This window comes from Lepidochelys olivacea, assembly GCF_965140295.1.
Source record: "Lepidochelys olivacea isolate rLepOli2 genome assembly, chromosome: 11".
NCBI classification, from domain to species: domain Eukaryota; kingdom Metazoa; phylum Chordata; order Testudines; family Cheloniidae; genus Lepidochelys; species Lepidochelys olivacea.
The window spans coordinates 10,012,261-10,034,634 of NC_140421.1; the positions used below are offsets into that span (position 1 = coordinate 10,012,261).

At 44.1% G+C, this 22,374-nt stretch overlaps 1 long non-coding RNA gene across 1 annotated transcript in view; it reads right to left on the reverse strand.

The window, feature by feature from the left end:
* LOC311528474 overlaps positions 1 to 22,374 on the reverse strand; it is a 43,576-nt gene that overhangs the window by 1,193 nt on the left and 20,009 nt on the right. The gene's annotated exons all lie outside the window — the stretch shown is intronic.

Sequence of the window (22,374 nt, forward strand, 5' to 3'; positions counted from 1 at the left end):
CTTTCACATGCTTGCTTTTAAACCATGTATAGTATTTTAAAAGGTACACTCAGCAGAGGTCCCTTCTCCACGTGCCGGGTCCAGGAGGCAGCCTTGGGTGGGTTCGGGGGGTACTGGCTCCAGGTCCAGGGTGAGAAACAGTTCCTGGCTGTCGGGAAAACCGGTTTCTCTGCTTGCTTGCTGTGAGCTAGCTACAACCTCATCATCATCTTCTTCTTCTTCGTCCCCAAAACCTGCTTCCGTGTTGCCTCCATCTCCATTGAAGGAGTCAAACAACACGGCTGGGGTAGTGGTGGCTGAATCCCCTAAAATGGCATGCAGCTCATCATAGAAGCGGCATGTTTGGGGCTCTGACCCGGAGCGGCCGTTCGCCCCTCTGGTTTTCTGGTAGGCTTGCCTCAGCTCCTTAAGTTTCACGCGGCACTGCTTCGGATCCCTGTTATGGCCTCTGTCCTTCATGCCCTGGGAGATTTTGACAAAGGTTTTGGCATTTCGAAAACTGGAACGGAGTTCTGATAGCATGGATTCCTCTCCCCATACAGCAATCAGATCCCGTACCTCCCGTTCAGTCCATGCTGGAGCTCTTTTGCGATTCTGGGACTCCATCATGGTCACCTCTGCTAATGAGCTCTGCATGGTCTCCTGCAGCTTGCCACACTGGCCAAACAGGAAATGAGATTCAAAAGTTCGCAGTTCTTTTCCTGTCTGCCTGGCCAGTGCATCTGAGTTGAGAGTGCTGTCCAGAGCGGTCACAATGGAGCACTCTGGGATAGCTCCCGGAGGCCAATACCGTCGAATTGTGTCCACAGTACCCCAAATTCAACCCGGCAAGGCCGATTTAAGCTCTAATCCACTTGTCAGGGGTGGAGTACGGAAATCAATTTTAAGAGCCCTTTAAGTTGAAATAAAGGGCTTCATTGTGTGGACGGGTGCACGTTTACATCGATTTAACGCTGCTAAATTCAACCTAAAGTCCTAGTGTAGACCAGGGCTCAGACTATGTGCTTGCGAGAGGGGAAGTATTGCCTCTTGGAGGCGCCCAGCGGGGGTGGTATATATTTGTCCCAGGTCACTGGGTGGGGGCTCGAGCCGGTTTGCATTGTGTTATTGGAATGGATCCCCTAGATATTGAACCCGGCCCTTGTTGCTGCCAACTCTGACTGGCAGAAGGGTTACATCTGTATCACAAAACCACAACCACAGTTGGCACAAACTGCTCACCCTGTCGGCAATCTCAAGGGCTGCATTGGTATCAAGACTGAATTACTCTCTTGCCATACGAGGTAACGTGCTCTGCATAGAATTTCAGTGTGTAGGCTGGGTAATATGGGGAAGCTTGCACAGCAACTGCTTGACTGGTGCTAGGGCACTGCAGTACTGTACATATGTATATGGTTACCCATAGGCTGCATTTCAGTGCAGAATGCAGTTATCTCTGTCCACAGTATATTTGGCCATATTGCCTTGCTGTGCATCAAGAACACCTCTTGACATCAGTGGAAGTTCTGTCCTATCTAGCATGGCCCCCTTCACTATAGTCTCTCAGCACCTTGCAATCCTCACTGATTTTATCCTCCTAGCACTTCCCCCTACCTCACAGGGGTGGCGTATTCCCCAGTTTACAGATGGGAAACAGGCACACTGAGGTTTGTGCAAGGTGTTGCACAGGCAGCGTACGAAAGAGTAAATGAACTGGGGTCTCCCAAATCCTGGACTAGCTCCCTTACCACTTAAGCAGTCTTCCTCGCTGTTTCACGTCGAACTTGAGAACAGTCCATGTGCAGCCCGGATTCTGTTCCCAACTTTGCCATTCAGTTTGCTGGATTTTTTAAAATAATGTCTTATGAACTAAATTTGCTGCCTCTCTCAGCAGACCAATTTGGCTTAATAATTAATAGATTGCTCACCACTGGCAACAGGCATAAAAGTCCAAAATGTACATAACTGTTGTCTGCACTAATGTAATAAAACGCTGTTACTTTTATGGCGGTAATTTTAGCAGGAATTTAAATCACTGCCCTGTTGACAATCAGACAAGTCTTCTTTAAATAGACATGCAATGCAATTGAGCTAGTTAACATTACAACACATTATTGTCTTTACCTGCTGCAATCAGCTTTTATTCTCAGTTTTATAATAGGTGTAAATTTTTATATCTCCTTAGGCAAGCAAAGGACTGAACTGAACTTCTGGAAAATTACTTAGAATCAGCTATGGTGATATAATGGAGTAATTATAGTTTCAATGACTTGCTATCTACTGAAAAAAGAAATAGAAGATTCCACATAAAGTACTGAAGGTCAGATGAGAAATTGACAAATAGGAGAAACTACAGCACTGGAGCTATATAAGTCAAGCAATAAAAGCAAAGATTCGGTGCAAGTTCACGTTGCAGCAGAACAACCAGGTGGATGTTTTCGTCCAAATCTCCATTGTAGGTGGTGGAAGTGGGGAAAGACAAGAGGGTTGGAATGAAAATTCCACGGTTTGCCATCAAGAGAGAGTGGTAACTAGGAGAAAAGCAGAGGGAGAATAATCTTGCATTGGAGCTGGAGATATTTATGATTTGTATAGTGGTAGTGCCTGGAGGCCGCATTCAGGGATTGGGGCCCCGCTGCGCTTGGCACTTTATGCAAGCGTAACACAAAGAGCCTCCAGGAGCTTGCAGTGTAAATAGGAAACACGTTGAAATTGCAGTAATGGCGTTTTCTTCATGACATTCCTGAGCTGGAGGGGTGTTTTTGCTCCCATTCCCCCTCCTTGGAGAAACCAATAGGGGATTTGGCTGGAAGGACTTGTGCAGTCTCCAGGAGTCAGTTGAAAGCGCAGGCCATCTGTGCAAAGGCCTCTTGTCTTCTTCTGGCCCACCTCTTCCTTCCTGATTCTATGGCACGAATGAAGCCATGTCCCCATGAGTTCCCCTGCTGGCCAGCTCCCCACACTCCAGCCATCTCAGGAACTTTCCCAAGTGAACTCTGACACTGTGGGATATCCCTGCAGAGCTGACAATGCTGTTGATAAAGCTGTTCTCCAGGCCCTGCTCTCTCAAGCCCGTCTTGCCCTTCCTACCCCTGGAGCATGTGTGGAGGGCTGCTTGTAGGCAAATGAGACCAATGACATGCAGGTAGTGCCCCCCACTTGGCTCTAGGTGGCTCCCATCCCTTCCTTATTGTACAGGGGAGAATTGGGCCTAATTTGAACAATTCCATGGTGATTGTCAAGTAAGTTTAGGCTCAGAGCGGAGGGACTGTAAAACGAAAAGAAAGAAAAGGGGAAGGAAGGTTTGCATGCAAAAGCAATGAGAAAAGTCTAATGAGAAACAACTGGCACATCCTCTGGCTGGGTTAGAAACTCAGCTCCACTCTGACAGCCCCCACTCTGTAGATCTGATGCAGGTGAACCCATGAGTGAAAACGATGAAAAACACAATTGGCCAGAGCAGTTTCCATGTGAAATGCAAAGAGTGAATAAACAACAAATGCAATTTTTAAAATACTCTCAGTTGAGATGAAGTTGGGTAGTATTGGTAACACAGGGTAGGAATTTTTGTTTTTCCCTTATCTTGACAGTGTCCCTTTAAGAAATAAGGGAAATAATGGAGATCTTGAAGAAACCCCATTTCTAGAGCACTCCTGGTGCAATGAGCACATTTATATCAAACTACTCTGCTCCTGTGGATAGTCAGCTGTTTTGACTCAGATAAGCTAAGTCATGGCACATTGAACTTACACGGCCTCATGGGATAAAATGTAATTTTATATCCTGAGGTGATAGAGCCCAGTTTTTATTGCAAAATGTTTTTGTGTCATCTCTTGTGATTATGCAGAACTGTGGGCACAAATGGGACAGTCTGGGGCACAAACACTCTGATTTGCACCTGCAATTCATTTGATGATTGTAAAATTTGCTACACACACAAATGTTATGGGTGCAAATTTTGCTGGCCGAAAGGAAGATCTGCTTGGCTGAAAATTTAGCCTAATTGTTAATTATTATTACTATTATTTATCAAGTACCCAAGAATGTGATAGGTGCTTCAGAGACCTAGAACAAAGAATACCCATCTAGAAGAGTTTGCAATTTAAGTACATGGAAGCTGGAGGACAGAGAAGTAAAATACACCCCATATGATTAAGGAGAGGTGTGGCATGTCTTGTTTATTCCAGTTGTAAAGTGTGAGCTTTCCCCCAAGCCCGGAAGTGGGTGGTGGTGGTTCTGCTTCTGGTCCATCTCTAATAGGAGATACTGCTGGAGATTTTCCATCTTCTATAACTTCAAACCCTTCTCCCTTCCACTCTCACACGGTCTTGTAAACTCAGGAAGTTAGCTGGAAGGTGGTGTCAGTACAGTTCAGGAGCAAAAGGACAGGGCAGAGACAGGCCTAGTGTAATCTAAATGAAGGCAGTATGATCTAATCTGCCATTACATTACACTCAGGCTGTTCCTGTCTCTTGCCCTGTCTCTCCTCCCCTTCCTGCCCACAACAGTGATGAGATAAGAATAAATCAGCTCGGATTGATTGCACCTTGTCTGAAATTTGTAGTCATGCTGGTCCCAGGATATTAGAGAGAAAAAGGGGGTGAGGTAACATCTTGTATTGGACCAATTTCTATTGAACCTGAAGAAGAACTCTGTGGGGCTTGAAGCTTGTCTCTCTCCCCAACAGAAGTTGGTCCAGTAAAAGATATTACCTCACACTGAAAAGCCCTTCAGGCAAGCTGGGTATCCTGGGAAGTCCACATGATTACCACTTTAGTCCAAGACGTGAGCCATCTCAGTTTCAAATAATTATTTCTTGTATGCTAGCCAGTCTTGAGAATTCCCCATTAAAGCTATTCTAATCAATATAGAGTAAGATCCTCCTCAGAAATAGCTGGATGAAGCCAGCAATTAATCTGATGAGCTGAGTCCCTGGATCGGTCTCCCCATCTCTGTGTTGCTTGGCCGAGCAGGGCGATGCGCTGGGGATGGGAAACAGGCTGCACCATCATAAATAGCTGCACGTTGTTCTGTAGATGTTAAGAAGCTGGGGTGGGATTAGTCTCCCTAAATTCCCTCTGGGGTAGTACAGTTCTGTCCTACTGCCAATGCAGGGCTGTGCCTTAAAGACACACGCTGTCCCACAGGATACTGTAAGGACACACTTGAGTTTTGGTTGGTGTGCTGCAATCTCTGTTATATGGGAGGGCATCGAGGCCGTTACTGTGTGAAATGAGGTCAACAAAACCTCATTTTTGGAGGCCTGTGAGGTGAACCCTGAGGGAGTTGAGAAGGCCCTTCTTCAGCTGCCATCTCGATGCTCTCAGCTCAGTGGTGCCTGCTACAGAACCACTTGACAGCCTTAGGGATTATAAGAGGAGATATGGTAGAAAATGGGACTGGCCACAACTGCCATGGCTTTTTGGCTCATTATAATCCATGTAAACATGCAGCATGATCACATCCAAAAGGGGATCTGGCAAATAAGAAAAGCAAAGCAACTTGAAGTCAGCTGTGGGAAGCATGGGACTCAGGCTGGAATTTACCATCCAACACCATCCAGGGCTGTGAGGAAGTCTGGATCCAGACAAGAGTTTTGTGGCTTAGTCATTCTGGGCCTGTTCTCCTCTCACTTACTCCAGTTTCACAGTGGGGTAGCCCTGTTGATCTCAGTGGACTTATTCCTGATTTAGACAGGTTTCCCTGAGAGGAGAATCGGGCACTCTCTCTAATGAGCAGAATAGAACACCTGATTGGAACACACCCAAACTCCCATTGACGTCAATGGCATTTTTTGTAGGATTTGTCCTTGAGAGTGAGAGCTGGGAAGAGACAATGAGTTAGGTCCTGCACGTAACACCCCCTACCCCCCCCCCCGTGCCCCCTCCCCGCCCAGTTCCCAGCCATTCACAATGTGTGTGAGAGAGAAAGAACCCTACTCACATACTGGCTGGGAGGCCATTCAATAAAAAGGCTTTGTCCTCTCCATGCCCCGTGCTCCCATTAGTGCTTTTCAGCAAGCTGAGCAGTGCCATGAGTACTAGCAATGAACGCTCACTGAATGCATCTCACAGCTTTGCAGGGCCAGCAGTATGGTTATCGCTTCCTTTCGGCCCGGAGGGTCATCCCCAGAGCTGTAAAATCATGGGAGCTCAGTTCTACAGTACTAGCTGCAGGCTAGGGAGGTTGCTGTGTTACATTAAATTAACCCCCAGAACCAGCTTTTCTTGGCCATTGGCTTCTTTTTCAAGACGAGCAGGAACAGTCTTTGGCCTGAGTCAGGAAATCAGAACAAGAAGCCCCATAAAGTACTAGATAGAAAGACATCTCCCTCTCACACTCACACATATGTTTTAGATTCCTATTCTTCTTGAGAGCTTTGAGAAAATGTATGTGTCATAAATATAAAGGGAAGGGTAAACCCCTTTGAAATCCCTCCTGGCCAGGGGAAAGCTCCTCTCACCTGTAAAGGGTTAAGAAGCTAAAGGTAACCTCGCTGGCACCTGACCAAAATGACCAATGAGGAGACAAGATACTTTCAAAAGCTGGGAGGAGGGAGAGAAACAAAGAGTCTGTATCTGTCTGTAGTCTTCTTTGTCGGGGATAGACCAGGAATGGAGTCTTAGAACTTTTAGTAAGTAATCTAGCTAGGTATGTGTTAGATTATGATTTCTTTAAATGGCTGAGAAAAGAATTGTGCTGAATAGAATAACTATTTCTGTCTGTGTATCTTTTTTGTAACTTAAGGTTTCGCCTAGAGGGGTTCTCTATGTTTTTGAATCTAATTACCCTGTAAGATATCTACCATCCTGATTTAACAGGGGGGGATTTCTTCATTTCTATTTACTTCTATTTTTATTAAAAGTCTTCTTGTAAGAAACTGAATGCTTTTTCATTGTTCTCAGATCCAAGGGTTTGGGTCTGTGGTCACCTATGCAAATTGGTGAGGCTTTTTATCCAACATTTCCCAGGAAAGGGGGGGTGCAAGTGTTGGGAGGATTATTCATTGTTCTTAAGATCCAAGGGTCTGGGTCTGTAGTCACCTAGGCAAATTGGTGAGGCTTTTTACCAAACCTTGTCCAGGAAGCGGGATGCAAGGTTTTGGAAAGTATTTTGGGGGGAAGGACGCGTCCAAACAGCTCTTCCCCAGTAACCAGTATTAGTTTGGTGGTGGTAGCGGCCAGTCCAAGGACAACGGGTGGAATATTTTGTACCTTGGGGAAGTTTTGACCTAAGCTGGTAAAGATAAGCTTAGGAGGTTTTTCATGCAGGTCCCCACATCTGTACCCTAGAGTTCAGAGTGGGGGAGGAACCTTGACAGTATGTATTTTGGATTTGCCATGTCATAAATATAAAGGGAAGGGTAAACCCCTTTAAAATCCTTCCTGGCCAGAGAAAAAATCCTCTCACCTGTAAAGGGTTAAGAAGCTAAAGGTAGCCTCGCTGGCACCTGACCAAAATGACCAATGAGGAGACAAGATACTTTCAAAAGCTGGGAGGAGGGAGAAAAACAAAGGGTCCATGTCTGTCTGTGTGATGCTTTTGCCGGAGACAAAACAGGAATGGAGTCTTAGAAGTTAGTAAGTAATCTAGCTAGGTATGTGTTAGATTAGGATTTCTTTAAATGGCTGAGAAAATAGCTGTGCTGAATAGAATGAATATTCCTGTCTGTGTGTCTTTTTTGTAACTTAAGGTTTTGCCTAGAGGGATTCTCTATGTTTGAATCTAATTACCCTGTAAGGTATCTACCATCCTGATTTTACAGAGGTGATTTCTTTTTACTTCTATTAAAAGTCTTCTTGTAAGAAAAATGAATGCTTTTTCATTCTTCTCAGATCCAAGGGTTTGGGTTTGTGGTCACCTATGCAAATTGGTGAGGATTTTTACCAAACCTTTCCCAGGAAGTGGGGTGCAAGAGTTGGGAGGATTTTGGGGGGAAAGACGTGTCCAAACTATGTTTTCTCAGGAACCCAGATAAAGTTTGGTGGTGGCAGTGGAAATCCAAGGGCAAAGGGTAAAATAATTTGACCTTGGGGAAGTTTTAACCTAAGCTGGTAAAAGTAAGCTTAGGAGGTTTTCATGCAGGTCCCCACATCTGTACCCTAGAGTTCAGAGTGGGGAAGGAACCTTGACATGGTGTAAGCGGTGGAATTAACCTGAAATCCTTTTGAGATCAATTTGAGATTTTTTTGAACCAGAAAAACAGATTTTAAAAAGGAATTTTTTTTTTCCTTTGGGGCTGCTGCAAAGGAGATCCAACTGAAAGCAGCTAGTTTTTTCTCTGCTTTGGGGCCAGAGCAGAGACAAAAGGGGATTATCTGTGTGAATTGCAGAATTTTATTATTTTATTTTTTAATTATTTTATTAATTATCTGTGTGAATTTTCTTTGCCTGGAGGCAGAATAGTTAACCTCCTGCAGGGAAATTCAGTCTTCACAAACCTGAGGTTTTTTTCCCTCTAAAAGTAAATAGGGGAGGTGTTCTACCCATTTGCCTGGAGACAAAAGTGGTAGGGTTTGGGTTTTTTTAGGATTTTGATTTTTTTTTTTTACAAGGAGCACAGATTGTCTCAATTATTTGACTACAACCAAAGACCTTAGTCAAGACCCTCCATTTATAGGCCAGAGGGAGTTTTAAGCAGGACCAGTGCTCACTGACTGCAGTGGGAATTGCACCTGCTTATTCCAGGGCTGAATCTGGCCCAAAGTCTGCACAAGTTGGACTTGAAAAGAAAATCAATAATTAATGTTTCTAAAGAACCTGCTCCTTGGGGCAAGAGGAAAAAGGGACAAAGCTTTTTGCCCAAACAGTTCTGAGTTAATTAGCACACTGATCAGGGAAAGTGTGCAAAAAAGTGCAGCCAGGTGATTTTTCCTTATTTAACCTCCTAACCAATAATTCAGAAAAAAGCAATTTCTTTTAAATCTGAGTTCTGGGTGAATGCATTTTATCCTAGCTCCATTAAATTACTCCCCTGCTAAGTTCTCATGAAATAGGTTGTTTGTGCCAGCAGCCTGTGTTCGCTCCCTGAAATCATTCAAATCAAAATGCTCTGTGTTTATTAGTACTGATGCATAATTCTCTTTTGGTGTGGAGTTTGGAGACTAAGTTATCTGTTCCCAGATTGCAGCTTCCCTTCTTTTTGAATCTTGCAATTTAGGGCACCTACATTCCCTCGCTGTAATAGGCAGATGTGCAGACACATACACAGCCATGCAGGCTCCAGCAAGAAAGTCAGTAAATGTGGTGCATTCTTTCTTGCTCTGTTCACTGATGATCCAAATTCTGCTGTCAATGACACACATACAGCTGAGTTATCTTGAGAATGTGGCCCTATACAGTACTTGATGAATACTTCAGGGTGGTAACGGTAGGGATTGTATTACAACTTTGGGCATGGCTATGCAAATAAGCACATGTGACTATGCTAATGTGTTAACCCTTTGAGTATGTCCAGTGTCAACTAAAAGTTTCCAGATGTTTCAGACTGAGTTGAGTATTCATGAGGTTGGTGCTACGCGGATGCACTGAACGGGGCTGGTTGGAAATTTTCCACTAAGGTTTTTTTGTCAGAAAATACTGATTGGCCACAAACAAGCCTGTTTGTGGAAACATACCTGTTCTGATGAAATTTTCATTGAGAAAGAGAGACCCATCCCAGCATAGCCAGTTGATGTTAGTGCACTCACCACCAGGCTACAGAATGGCTCCAACAGGAGAGACTGGCTCTAGCCCAGAGGTTAGCGCACTCACCTGGGATTTTGGAGACCCAGGTTTGAGTCCTTGCTCTGAATCAGGTGGAGTAGGGACTTGAGCCTAGGTGTCCCACATCCCAGAGGAATGCCCTGGCCATTGGCTTTTCGGGCATGGGTCTGGGCTGTTGTCTTGTCATTCTTCATGGAACGGAATTCTTGTTTTCCGACCAGCGCGATTGCTGAGCAGTTACTGTACATCACCCAGAGAAGGTGCTGCAGTAACATCCTGTTGCTGCCACCTTGGAGCCTTCCACTCTATAACAACCTTGCAACTCCTGCATCCTTGTGAATGGGAGACCAGGCATGTCATAGAATTGAGATGTGTGGGACTGAGATGCTGGAAGGAAGAGGGTTACTGCTCTGGTATTTATCTGGTGCTTGGTACTTATCACCTTCTGGCAAGACTTGCCATTGTCAGCTATGCTGGTGTCTGTATGTCCCTACCCCCAGCCTGAGGTGTAACTGAGCATTACTAATAACTTACCTGGTCATGCTACTGTGTACTGAGCCTTTCACTCTGTCTACGTTGCCATACTTTCTGCTGCAGCAGCAACAGAGGGACGGAGATTAGACAAATCTGCTGTAGCTTTGCTTGTCCTTATGCTGCTGCAGAATTCTCTCACACAGTAGCGTGCTGAAAACCTACCACAGTTGCTCCTGATTGGTGCCCTTCATGGAAGTCTTGTCTGATGGGTCTATGACAGTCTAGCTGCTACATCCATACAATCTTCTCATCTCAGCAGTTGGTCCCTCCAGTTCAGAGCTGATGCACATGGGTGCAGGGGCATGGCATTTGTGCTGCTGGATGGGGTGAGGGGAAGCTTGCACTGCTACTGCCTGTGCTGTAGATGGAGGACTTCAGTCTCCAGGACACTGCCTGGCACCTTCTAGCACAACCAAATTAATTTAAAATTATACAGATACATCCAGCATCAAAATCCATCGGTTCAGATTCTGATCTCAGTTATACTGGTCTAATTCTGGAGTAACTCCAGTTAAATTCCCATCGATGATATCAGAAGTTGGTCCACTGATGCCAGCGTTTGACTGCTTTCCAGAACTTCCCTGGCACTTCACTCGAAAGAACCAGAAGCAAAGAAGGAAAGGACACCCAATGATCCCTTGCAATGAATGAATGTATCTTTAATGGTCTGGAAAGATCCCCTCATTCCCCACCACAGGGTTTGCGTAGGATCCAATGCACAGTGAGCAAGGGTACAGTCTAGATGGGAGATGCATTCAAAAGGCCTGAGTCTACCCTTTTGTATTATACAGGTATAAATTCATTGACTTCAGCCGAGTCCCTCCTGATTTACATCAGCATAAGCGAGGGAAGAATCTGACTCTTAGTGTATTAATTCCAGTCTTCAGGGACAAGATGGTGTCTAATAATGTTCTCTAATGTATTCTCCAGCCATTCGCAAACAGCTTTAATGGCTTGTTTATCTCCTCTAAAATGATGAATACATCACTCATCGATTGGCCTTATTAAGTGACTAACATGCCATGGGTGGCTTAGCGGCTGAAGCATCAGGGCTGAAATAATTGGATTCACTGGAACCCTACATCTGAATCCTGGCAGAATCACTAATGTCTTTGACACACTTGGATACTACTGCACTGGGGGCCTAGAAGCACCTGGATAGACAGCCAGGCAGTCAGCTCGGGCCCATTATCTTTACCCCAGGGAAGTTTTAGATTGAATTTTACTGTAAGTTTTGTGAGTGAGACTTTAAAAATGAAATTCTCTGTTCTCTTTGGGAATTAAAGAACCCATGGTGTTTTTCCTATGTCCTTGGTCAAAGTCTCCCCCCTGCTCCCATTACACACTTCTGCCTTCCTGTCACACACACACACACACTCATGCAGAGATGGCTGAATTTCAGTGACAAACAAGGTAATTCTTGCATGTGAAGATGGTTGGCCACATTGGCAAAGGGTCAGCACCCACAGTTGGGGCCGGTTTTTCAATAAAGCTCAGCATCCAACATGGTAAAAGTCTTTTGGAAATTTGGCCACTTATTTTGATGCCTAGATGGTTGCTGAATTCCCTTGGACGCATGTGGCCCTATGTACAATTGCTGAGTTCTTTTGAAAATCTGGTCCAAACCCCTCAGTCCTTCTTCAAGCAAAGTTCCCTTTGGCCAGCAGAGACAGCAGAATTTGGCCTACAGCTGGTAAAGTGCTTTCAAATTTGGCGGGGGGATACTGGGTATGAAAGACACAATGTCTGACTCTTAAATCTCTCCCTTCTCCCTCGGAAGACACAACAGCACTTCTTTGGAACAGTGGCTAAATATGGGCCAAATACTGGAGCACTAAAATTGGTTGAACCTTCGAAGGAAGCCTGAGGAAGAGCTGAAGGATTTGCTCTAATATTTTAAAGGAAATTCGCTGTAGCCGTGTTTCAATAATCAAAAGAATAGACTATTTCTTGTGGGAACTTGCTCTCTGTAGCATCTGCATTGCAAGAGGACTCTCCTACATATGTATCAAGGAAATGAATGGCACAAAATATATTAATTAACAGCCTGAAGAAATTAAGGTAAATTAAGGACACAGTGAATTTTTTTTTATTAATGTAGCTGATTCTCAGGAAGCAAATGGGTCTACATAGAGAAATCAGAATAGGGAGATGCATTGCAAGAATGTCTAACCATGCCAAAACCACAAATAAAGATGCCAAAGATTAACCAAGTGCAAATTAAACACATCTGTGTTAGAAAACAAAACACAAATTCTAAGGAGCTAGTCACCTGTCTTGTAACCTATACCTTACTCATCAGATTGGCCTACCTAGTTACTCAAATACCATTTAGTGCAGATAAAATAAAAACCAATCTAAATCCTTTCCATACATGCAGATCAGACATTTCTTCAGGTTTTAAAAGTTCATGTTGCTTTTTCCACCACTACTTTTCATCTTCAGGAAATGGCACTTTCTTGCTCCCACATGGGAGCAAAAATGGAAATTCCTGGATCTAAGTGAATGATCTTGAATTCCCATAAGTCTTCTTTCCAATGTATTTTAGAAGGTCCGCTTTGATGATGATTGAGTTCCTTTTGCATTCACTTTCTGAGAATACTCTAACAGGTAGTTTTGCTGGGAGGAAAATTTTCAGGAAAAGAGAATTTTCAGCAAGAATTTCAGATAATTCGCATGAAGTTAATTTCAAATTCATAATCATGAGTGCTCACATCAGGGACCTGATTCTAAATCGGCAAGTTATGCTCATCCAATCAGAGAGCAGATATAGACCATGTGACCTATGTGTTCCATCAAAACAGCTTAATTTCAATCCTCAGTATTCTGAAGGAACTGTTTGTGAATGAGCTGCAATTATTTGGTGAATAATTTTGAATAACAAATTCAAGAAAATTGGGATTATTTTCCCCCGGATAGTTAGCAATGGAAAAGAGAGGAAATGAGTCAAATATGTGATTTTTTGCAAATTATTTGCCCAACTCCAGAACTGACAAAATAACAAAGGAAGCTGTTTTTGTTCTATTTGCAGCCAGCACTGGAAGCAAAAGTGCCCCAAATCTCTCTGCAAAGCCTGTTCTGACCAGATTTCTAGCCAGTTTTATGAAATAGGTTTGATTTAACTGTAAAGAAGCATTTTGGCTGCACTAGTGAATCTTAGGGTTTGTCTACACATTAACGTGAACTAGATACCTTTAAATTCAGGATCTACATGGGGCCGTTACAGCTCAACACTTTAGTGTGACTGCGACTCACACCCACATAATCCGCAGTGTGGGGCTGTGTAGACGAGCTCTTAAATTCATTGACACTCGTATGCATGGGAACTAACACTTTATAAAGCCAGTGGGAGTCTTTCTGGGGACAGGTTGCCCTACAACTGCAGGATTTCTTGCACCTTTCTCTGAAGCAGCTGGTACTGGTCACTGTCAAAGACCAGGATACTGGATTAGATGGATTGTGGTTCTGATCCAGTATGGCAATTCTTTCAATAGTCTTTGGGTCAGACCCATAAGTAGATTCCCTACATACATCAATTAGCTTGGGAAGTGCTGAAGTCTGGTGCTGAAAAGCCTGTCCTTTCTTCCTTATTGTTCTGTTGGCTCATGCATTGTTTCCCTCAGTAATTAACAAGGACAGATACCTACTTCTCTAGTGATTATTTAACTGCACTGACAATTCCAGAGCTCTCCCTGGGGACCGTCCCAAATGTGACATGCTTTTTAAGTTACGTCCCTTTATTGATCTCTTGTCTGAATAATTCCAAGAGGTAGCTGCTCCTGGCCATGGCATGTCTGTAACCAAGCTGACAGTGTCATTCACGGGGAGAATTATTTTTAAAAGGACGCCTCTTCAGCATCATGCGTAGTATTTCAAATTTAATAAGCTCTTTTAGAGCTCCCTGGGCAGATCAGATATATTAGAGATGGATCAGAACCTTGAATCTGAGTGCCCCAGTGTATTGGGGGCTTAAGTGGGGATGTGAATCCCCAGACCGAAGTGCACCCCTTCAGTTTTAATTTCTGTTTGGGTCCAAAGCTAGAAGTGGCCCATGTTCCTGTTCATATGCAGCTTGAAGCCCCACTAAAACAATTTGTGTTGGGAGAGTTTGTCCCAAAATTTGAGGAAACTCTGAGAATGGCTGATTTTGGAAGGATGGCAGGAATCTCATGAGAAAAGCCATTATTTTGGGCTGAAATTTCACAAGAAAAAGATTACAAGGTCTGCATGCCCTCCAATGTGAACCTGAGCCCTGGCCTTGAACCCAAACTGTAAATTCCAGCTAAAATCTAAGCCAGGCTGAAAGTCTGACTTGAATGCCACTTCCTTGATGTTGTATCCTTAGGGGCAGCAGTTTTAGGAAGGAGTCACTTGAGACACAGAGAACTGTGAGCCATGAAAGCAGCCATTTATTTTCACACAGTGAACTAACCAAACCAGCCAAAACTGGCTGGGCTATCCCCTAATAATCTAACTCAGTTGCCATAGCAACAACAAGGTGCTATTACCACGACAACCATATACACAACATATTCCTCCCCCCTTAATAAGAACATCCCCTAAATAAAACAAACACTAAACTAGAGAAGGAGGGTAGACTGCCTCCCAGCATTCCCAGCTAAACCCCAGGGATTACTTTGCCCCATAACCGTGGATTCGCCGTAGCTAAAGATCCAGCCATTGAGGAGATCTTCTGTCTCTAGTGGATTACAGCAAAATTCTGGTGTTGTTGCACTCAAAAATACCTTGGGCGCAGGCCTGACAATGGGCTCAGGGTTCGTAGTGCGAATGGATGAGGAAGTGGTATCAGCTTGTTCCGGGCAACGGGGTATCTCAGCCGCCAGCAGTAATGGAGGAGAACAGTCAGGAACAGGTGATTCTTGATTCGGTGTCTCGCCAGAAGAGGTGAAGTCAGACAACTCAACTGAAGATGTGTCCTGAGGACTGGCATGACCGGGCAACAGTTGATCTACATGTCGCTGTCAGGTGAGATCCTCTGCAGTCCAGACGGGGTAGGAAACAGGTCCTGTTTGAGTGATGACAGTGGCAGGGACCCATTTAGCTCCAGAAGTATAATTCCGAGCCAAAATTGGCTGTCCCGAGCTAAAGGTTCGGTCTTTTGCTCTGGGTGCATGTCTGATGACTTGATATTGCTGCTGACGTTGCACAATTTGTCTGGGTTCAGAAGGTTTCAGCAGATCAAAGCAAGTGCACAGCTGTCGTCCCATCATTAGAAGGGCCGGGGATGCCTTGGTGATAGCATGAGGAGTGTTTCTGTAGGAAAGTAAGAAGGTGTCCAGACGCTTTTGAATGGAGTGTTGTCGCCTTGCTGATTTCAAAGCTTGTTTCGTTGTCTGCACAAATCTTTCAGGTAATCCATTGGTGGATGGGTGATATGGTGCTGAAATGATGTGGTGTATCCCATTTGCCTTCATAAAATTTTGAAGCTCCTGAGAGACGAACTGCAGTCCATTGTCACTCACAAGTTGTTCTGGCAGACCGAAACAACTAAAGAGTCCCTGTAGTTTTTGGATAGTACTCTCTGCAGTAGTGAACTGCATTATAGAGACTTCTGGCCATTTAGAATGGGTATCTACCACCACCAAGAACATGCTTCCTTCAAGGGGGCCAGCAAAGTCAACATGAATACATTGCCACAGGTTTTCAGGCCAGTCTCATGGGTGTAGGGGCACCCACTGGGGTGCACGACACCCTGACGTGACATACAAGCTCTTGCCTTCTCTTCAATAGCATTGTTCAATCCAGGCCACCAAAAATAGCTTTGTGCAATTTCCTTCATGCACACTATTCCACAGTGACCAGAATGTAGCTGTTCTAACATCTGTGATCTCAGTGATGGTGGGATAATGACACGTCTCCCCCACGACAAACAACCAGATTGGATCGATAACTCCATACTCCCGGACATGTAGGTAACAAGGTTGGGTGAGACCGGAGAGGTTCGTCGAGATTTTCCATGCATCACCAGTTCCATAACTTGGGATAATACTGGATCAACATGAGTTGCCTTCTTTATCTGAGTAGCAGTGATGGGTGTATTCTCTACATGTTCAAAGTAGAAGATTTCCTTTTGGGCAGTATCTTGATGTTTGACTGGCAAAGGCAACCTTGAGAGACCCCATCTGCATTGCCGTGCAGAGTGGATTTCCGATATTTGATTTCATATGTGTGCACTGAAAGTAACAATGCTCAATGTTGCATATGACTAGCAGTTAATGGGGGAATGCCTGTGTAGTGTCCAAAAATTGACGTCCGAGGTCGATGGTCTGTAAGAAGAGTAAACTTCCGCCCAAACAGGTACTGATGAAACTTCCAAATTCCAAAAACGATTCCCAATGCCTCACGTTTGATTTGGGCATAGTTGTTTCTGCTTTGCTTAGAGAGCGTGAAGCAAAAGCAATAGGTCTCTCTTTTCCCGAAGGCATAATGTGTGACATGACTGCTTCCACTCCACAAGGGGAGGCATCAAAGGCCAATTGTAGGGGTAAGGATGGATCAAAGTGCATTAGAACTTCAGAATTTACCTATGCATCCTTAGCTTTGTTAAATGCAACATTACAGACTTCAGTCCACTTCCAGGTCTTGTTCTGCCTAAGGAGTTTGTGTTCTGGTTTTAGCAGTGTGGCTAACTGTGAGATGAACTTTCCATAATAGTTCAATAGTCCTAGAAACAAGCACAGCTGGCTAACCTTTCGAGGCGGGAGAGCCTCCCCAATAGCCTTAACTTTTGCAGGGGCCTTATGAAGACCCGCAGCATCAATGATGTGTCCCAAATATTCAACAGAGGGTTGGAAGAATTCACACTTGTCTTTGTGGACTCGTAGGCCATACTCTTCCAGTCTTTGTAGGGTAGCCTCTAAATTATTTAAGAGATCCTCTTCATTCCTTCCAGTGACCAGGATGACATCCAGATAGCACTGAACTCCTGGCAAGCCACACAAGATCTGGTCCATAGCCCTCTGGAACAGGGTGGGAGCAGATGTTATTCTGAAGGGTAGGCAACAGTATTGATAAAGCCGCTTATGAGACACAATAGTCAACAGCTCTTTTCATTGACGTGCATCTGTAAATACGCTTGACTCAGATCAGTCTTACTGAACTTTTGTCCCCCAGCCAGGCCTGTGAAGAGGTCCTCGATGTGGGGAAGTGGGTATTGCTCTGCACACAACACCAGGTTGACAGTGAATTTAAAATCACCACAAATCCGGCGGGAGCCAACTTTCTTCGCTATTGGAATGATAGGAGTGGCCCATGGGCTATGGGTAACTGGTATTAGGACTCCATTGGTGACCAGGCGCTCCAGGTCTGCCTAAACTTTCGGCCTGATGGCATATGGCACAGTTCGGGCTTTCAGATATTTTGGTTGACTGTCACGTTTAATGTTCAATGTCACAGTGATTCCCTTCATACTTCCCAGATCCTCTCCAAAAACAGCAGCATGTTTCCTTAGTATAGTGGCCAGACCGGGTTCTTCTTTAGTCGTTTGGTGAACTTCTGCCCAGTTCAGCTGAATCTTCCCAAGACAAGACCTACCCATTAAGGCTGGGTAATTACCTCTCATCACAAACAGTTGCAATTGAGCAGCCTGTCCATTGAGCTCCACCTTAACATCAGTAGTGCCCAACATGGGCACAGCTTCTCCCGTATACGTCTTCCGAACAGTTTTTGTTGCCTTAAGCGGAAGATGCTGTAGCTTTTCTTTATACACCGTCTCAGAGACCAGCGAGACGGCTGTACCAGTGTCCAGTTCCATGCGTATAGGTTTGCCATCCAACAATGGGGTTACCCAGTATTCATGTGAGCCCACTGCCAAAGGCAAAACGTGGAGTGGCACTTCTTCTTGCGATGAGGAGTCCCCTGGGTCATTCTGGGTCTGCTCTAGGGCGTGCAGGTTCCCCTTTTTGGTCGGACAGACCACAGGCCTCTTTTTCTTTTGTTTACAGGCACACGTAGTGTGTCCCTTTTTGCCACAGTGTTGACACACCAGGTCCTGACACCAGCATTCTGAGGCCTGGTGACCTGGATTACCACAGTGGCAACATTCCTGACTTTGCACAGTTTTGTGGGTAGGTTCTTGTGACACTTTATGCACCCTAGGGGATGCACCGATGTGTTGAGCCTCCTTTGTAGCCAGTTCCCTGGAGACCGCAATATCCACAGCCTTCGGTAAGGTAAGCTGAGCCTCTGTCAATAGCTGCTTCCGTATAGCTTCACTGTACAGGCCACACACTGCCCTGTTACGCAGGGCATCATTTAACATCTCCTTAAATTCACAGTGTTCTGCTATCCTTTTTAAAGTTGCTGCAAATTGTAGAACTGTTTCATCTTCTTTTTGATCTCTTTTGTGGAGCCTATATCTTTCAGCAATTACCAGTGGTTTTTGAGAAAAATGGGACCCCAGGATTTCCACAGTGTCACTGTAAGATTTGGTCTCAGGCTTAACAGGGTGTAGTAAGCTGCGTAGCAGGGAGTAGGTTTTACCCCCCACCCCAACACTTAAGAATATTGGCACCTTCTTCTCTTCTGTAATGTCACTTGCAATAACAAAAAGCTCAAAACGCTCAGTATACACATGCCATTTGCACTATATTCTCCTCAAAAGGTTCCAGTGGCCCTGTAAGTGTAGCCAGGGTTTTAGTTTCAGGTTTTACAGTCAGTGCCAACAAGCCAGCACAGTCAGTGCAAACAAGACAGTTCTCACCCCATTCCAAAAGCTAAAAGATTTTGGTTGTTTTTGTTTTTGTTTCTTTTTTTTTCTTTTCTTTTTTTTCACCTTGACTTCTACTTCCTTCTGTTGCTGGGGCAGCACAGGGATCCCATTCTCGTTGTCACTTTGTTGTATCCTTGGGGGCAGCAGTTTTAGGAAGAAATCACTTGAGATACAGGGAGCTGTGAGCCATGAAAGCAGCCATTTATTTTCACACACTGAACTAACCAAACCAGCCAAAACTGGCTGGGCTATCCCCTAATAATCTAACTCAGTTGCCAGAGCAACAACAAGGTGCTATTACCACGACAACCAACTACACAACACTTGACATGTACAACCGTAGGTATGCCACCTGTTTCTCTCTCTGTTCTTATGTGTAATTGTTGTATATTCTAAGAAATAAAGCAGTGTTTTATTGCAACCTAAAAGAGCTGGCTGAGAAGCTCTCTGGATCATTAATACTGACTTTCAATAACTATTGGAACACTGGGGAAGTTCCAGAAGACTGGAAGAAATCTAATGTTGTGTCTATATTTGAAAAAGGAAAACGAGAAAACTCCTCTAATTATAGGTCCTTCAGTCTCACATCAGTTCCAGGCATAGTACGGAACCTGACTGATACAGAATTAATGGAAGGTAATATAATATAATTTATTCCAGTCAACATGGGTTTATCAAAAATAGTTCTGTCAAACTATCTCTATATATATATTATGAGACGACAAGTTTGATTGATAAAGGTAAGAGTGTTGATTTGATTTCTATCAGGCATTTGATGTGGTGCTGCTAGACAATTTAGTTAAAAAACAGGAAAGTTACAAAATTAACATGGCCCACAGTAAATGGATCAAACGCTGGCTAACTGATAGGTGTCAAAATGTAACAGTAAATTGAGAATCATCATCAAGTGGGTGTGTTTCTATTGGAGTCCCACAGGGATCAGTTCTTGGCCATATGCTATTTAACATCTTTATCAGTGACCTGGGGAATGGTGAATAATGAAGATGTCAGGTCACTGATACAAAGCAATCTGGATCATGTGGTAAGCTGGGTGCAAGCAAACAATATGTAAATGTATGCATCTAGGAACAAAGAATGAAGACCATACTTACAGGAAGAGGGACCCTAACAGGGTAAGTAGTGACTCTGAACAAACATTGGGGGATCATAGTGAATAATCTGTGGAACATGATCTCCCCGTGTAATGCTGTGGCCAAATGGGTTCATACAATCCTTGGATGCATAAACAGGGGAATCTCTAGTAGTTTACATAACCTCTGTCTTTGGTAATGGTGTAAATGTTGCTGGAATACCATGTCCAGTTCTGGTGTCCACAGTTCAAGAAGGATGTTGCTAAATTGGAGAGGGTTCAGAGAAAAGCCATGAAAATGTTTACAGGATTAGAAAACATGCCTTTGAGTGACAAGCTCAAGGAGATTGAGCTATTTAGTTTAATAAAGAGAAAGTTAAGGCGTGACAGTCTACAGGGGAACAAATGTTTGATAATGGGCTCTTCAATCTAGCAGAGAAAGGTATACAACAATCCAACGGTTGGAACCTGAAGCTAGACAAATTCAGATTGGAAATAGTGTGTAGAATTTTAACAGCTGAGTGTAATTAACTGAGGGTCATTGTGGATTTTCCATCACTGACAATTTTTAAATCAAGTGGATATATTTTTTAAAAGATCTGCCATAGGAATTATTTTGGGGAAGTTCTAGATGAGCACAGTGGTCCCTTCTGGGCTTTGAATCTATAGGGAAAGCAAAACATTTGACCAAGAGTAGACTGAATAACTGGGGAACTAATGAGTAAGTGATCCACACTTCAGGACACAACCAAGTTTCAGAGGAAGTGGAGTTTCGGGTTAGAAGAATTCCGGTCTAGGGTTTACTCAGTGTATATGCCAATAATAAGTCATTATTTAATGGGACAGATTCTTGTGCTTGACAAAGGACCCCGGGAAGGGAGGACAAAGGCTGCCTTAACATTGTCTTATTACCCTGTCATAAATTCATTGTTACCATATCTGCTTGTTATCTTTCAGAGTAGCAGCCATGTTAGTCTGTATTCGCAAAAAGAAAAGGAGTACTTGTGGCACCTTAGAGACTAACAAATTTATTTGAGCATAAGTTTTCGTGAGCTACAGCTCACTTCATCGGAAGCATTCAGTGGAAAATACAGTGGGGAGATTTATATACATAGAGAACATGAAACAATGCATGTTACCATACATACTGTAACCAGAGTGATCACTTAAGGAGAGCTATTACCAGCACGAGAGTGGGGGATGGGGACCTTTTGTAGTGATAATCAAGGTGGGCCATTTCCAGCAGTTGACAAGAACGTCTGAGGAACAGTAGGGGGTGGGGTGGGATATACATGGGGAAATAGTTTTACTTTCCGTAATGACCCATCCACTCCCAGTCTTTATTCAAGCCTAAGTTAATTGTATCCAGTTTGCAAATTAATTCCAATTCAGCAGTCTCTCATTGGAGTCTGTTTTTGAAGTTTTTTTGTTGAAGAATTACAACTTTTAGGTCTGTAATCGAGTGACCAAAGAGATTGAAGTGTTCTCCAATTGGTTTTTCTATGTTATAATTCTTGATGTCTGATTTGTGTCCATTTATTCTTTTACGTAGAGACTGTTCAGTTTGTCCAATGTACATGGCAGAGGGGCATTGCTGGCACATGATGGCATATATCACATTGGTAGATGTGCAGGTGAACGAGCCTCTGATAGTGTGGCTGATGTGATTAGGCCCTATGATGATGTCCCCTGAAGAGATATGTGGACACAGCTGGCAACGGGCTTTGTTGCAAGGATAGGTTCCTGGGTTAGTGGTTCTGTTGTGTGGTGTGTGGTTGCTGGTGAGTATTTGCTTCAGGTTGGGAGGCTGTCTCTAAGCAAGGACTGGCCTGTCTCCCAAGATCTGGGAGAGTGATGGGTCCTCCTTCAGGATAGGTTGTAGATTCTTGATGATGCGTTGGAGAGGTTTTAGTTGGGGGCTGAAGGTGATGGCTAGTGGCGTTCTGTTGTTTTCTTTGTTGGGCCTGTCCTGTAGTAGGTGACTTCTGGGTACTCTTCTGGCTCTGTCAATCTGTTTCTTCACTTCAGCAGGCGGGTATTGTAGTTGTAAGAATGCTTAATAGAGATCTTGTAGGTGTTTGTCTCTGTCTGAGGGGGTTGGAACAAATGCGGTTGTATTGTAGAGCTTGGCTGTAGACAGTGGATCGTGTGGTGTGGTCTGGATGAAAGCTGGAGGCATGTAGGTAGGAATAGCCGTCAGTAAGTTTCCGGTATAGGGTGGTGTTTATGTGACCATCGTTTATTAGCACTGTAGTGTCCAGGAAGTGGATCTCTTGTGTGGACTGGTCCAGGCTGAGGTTGATGGTAGGATGGAAATTGTTGAAATCATGGTGGA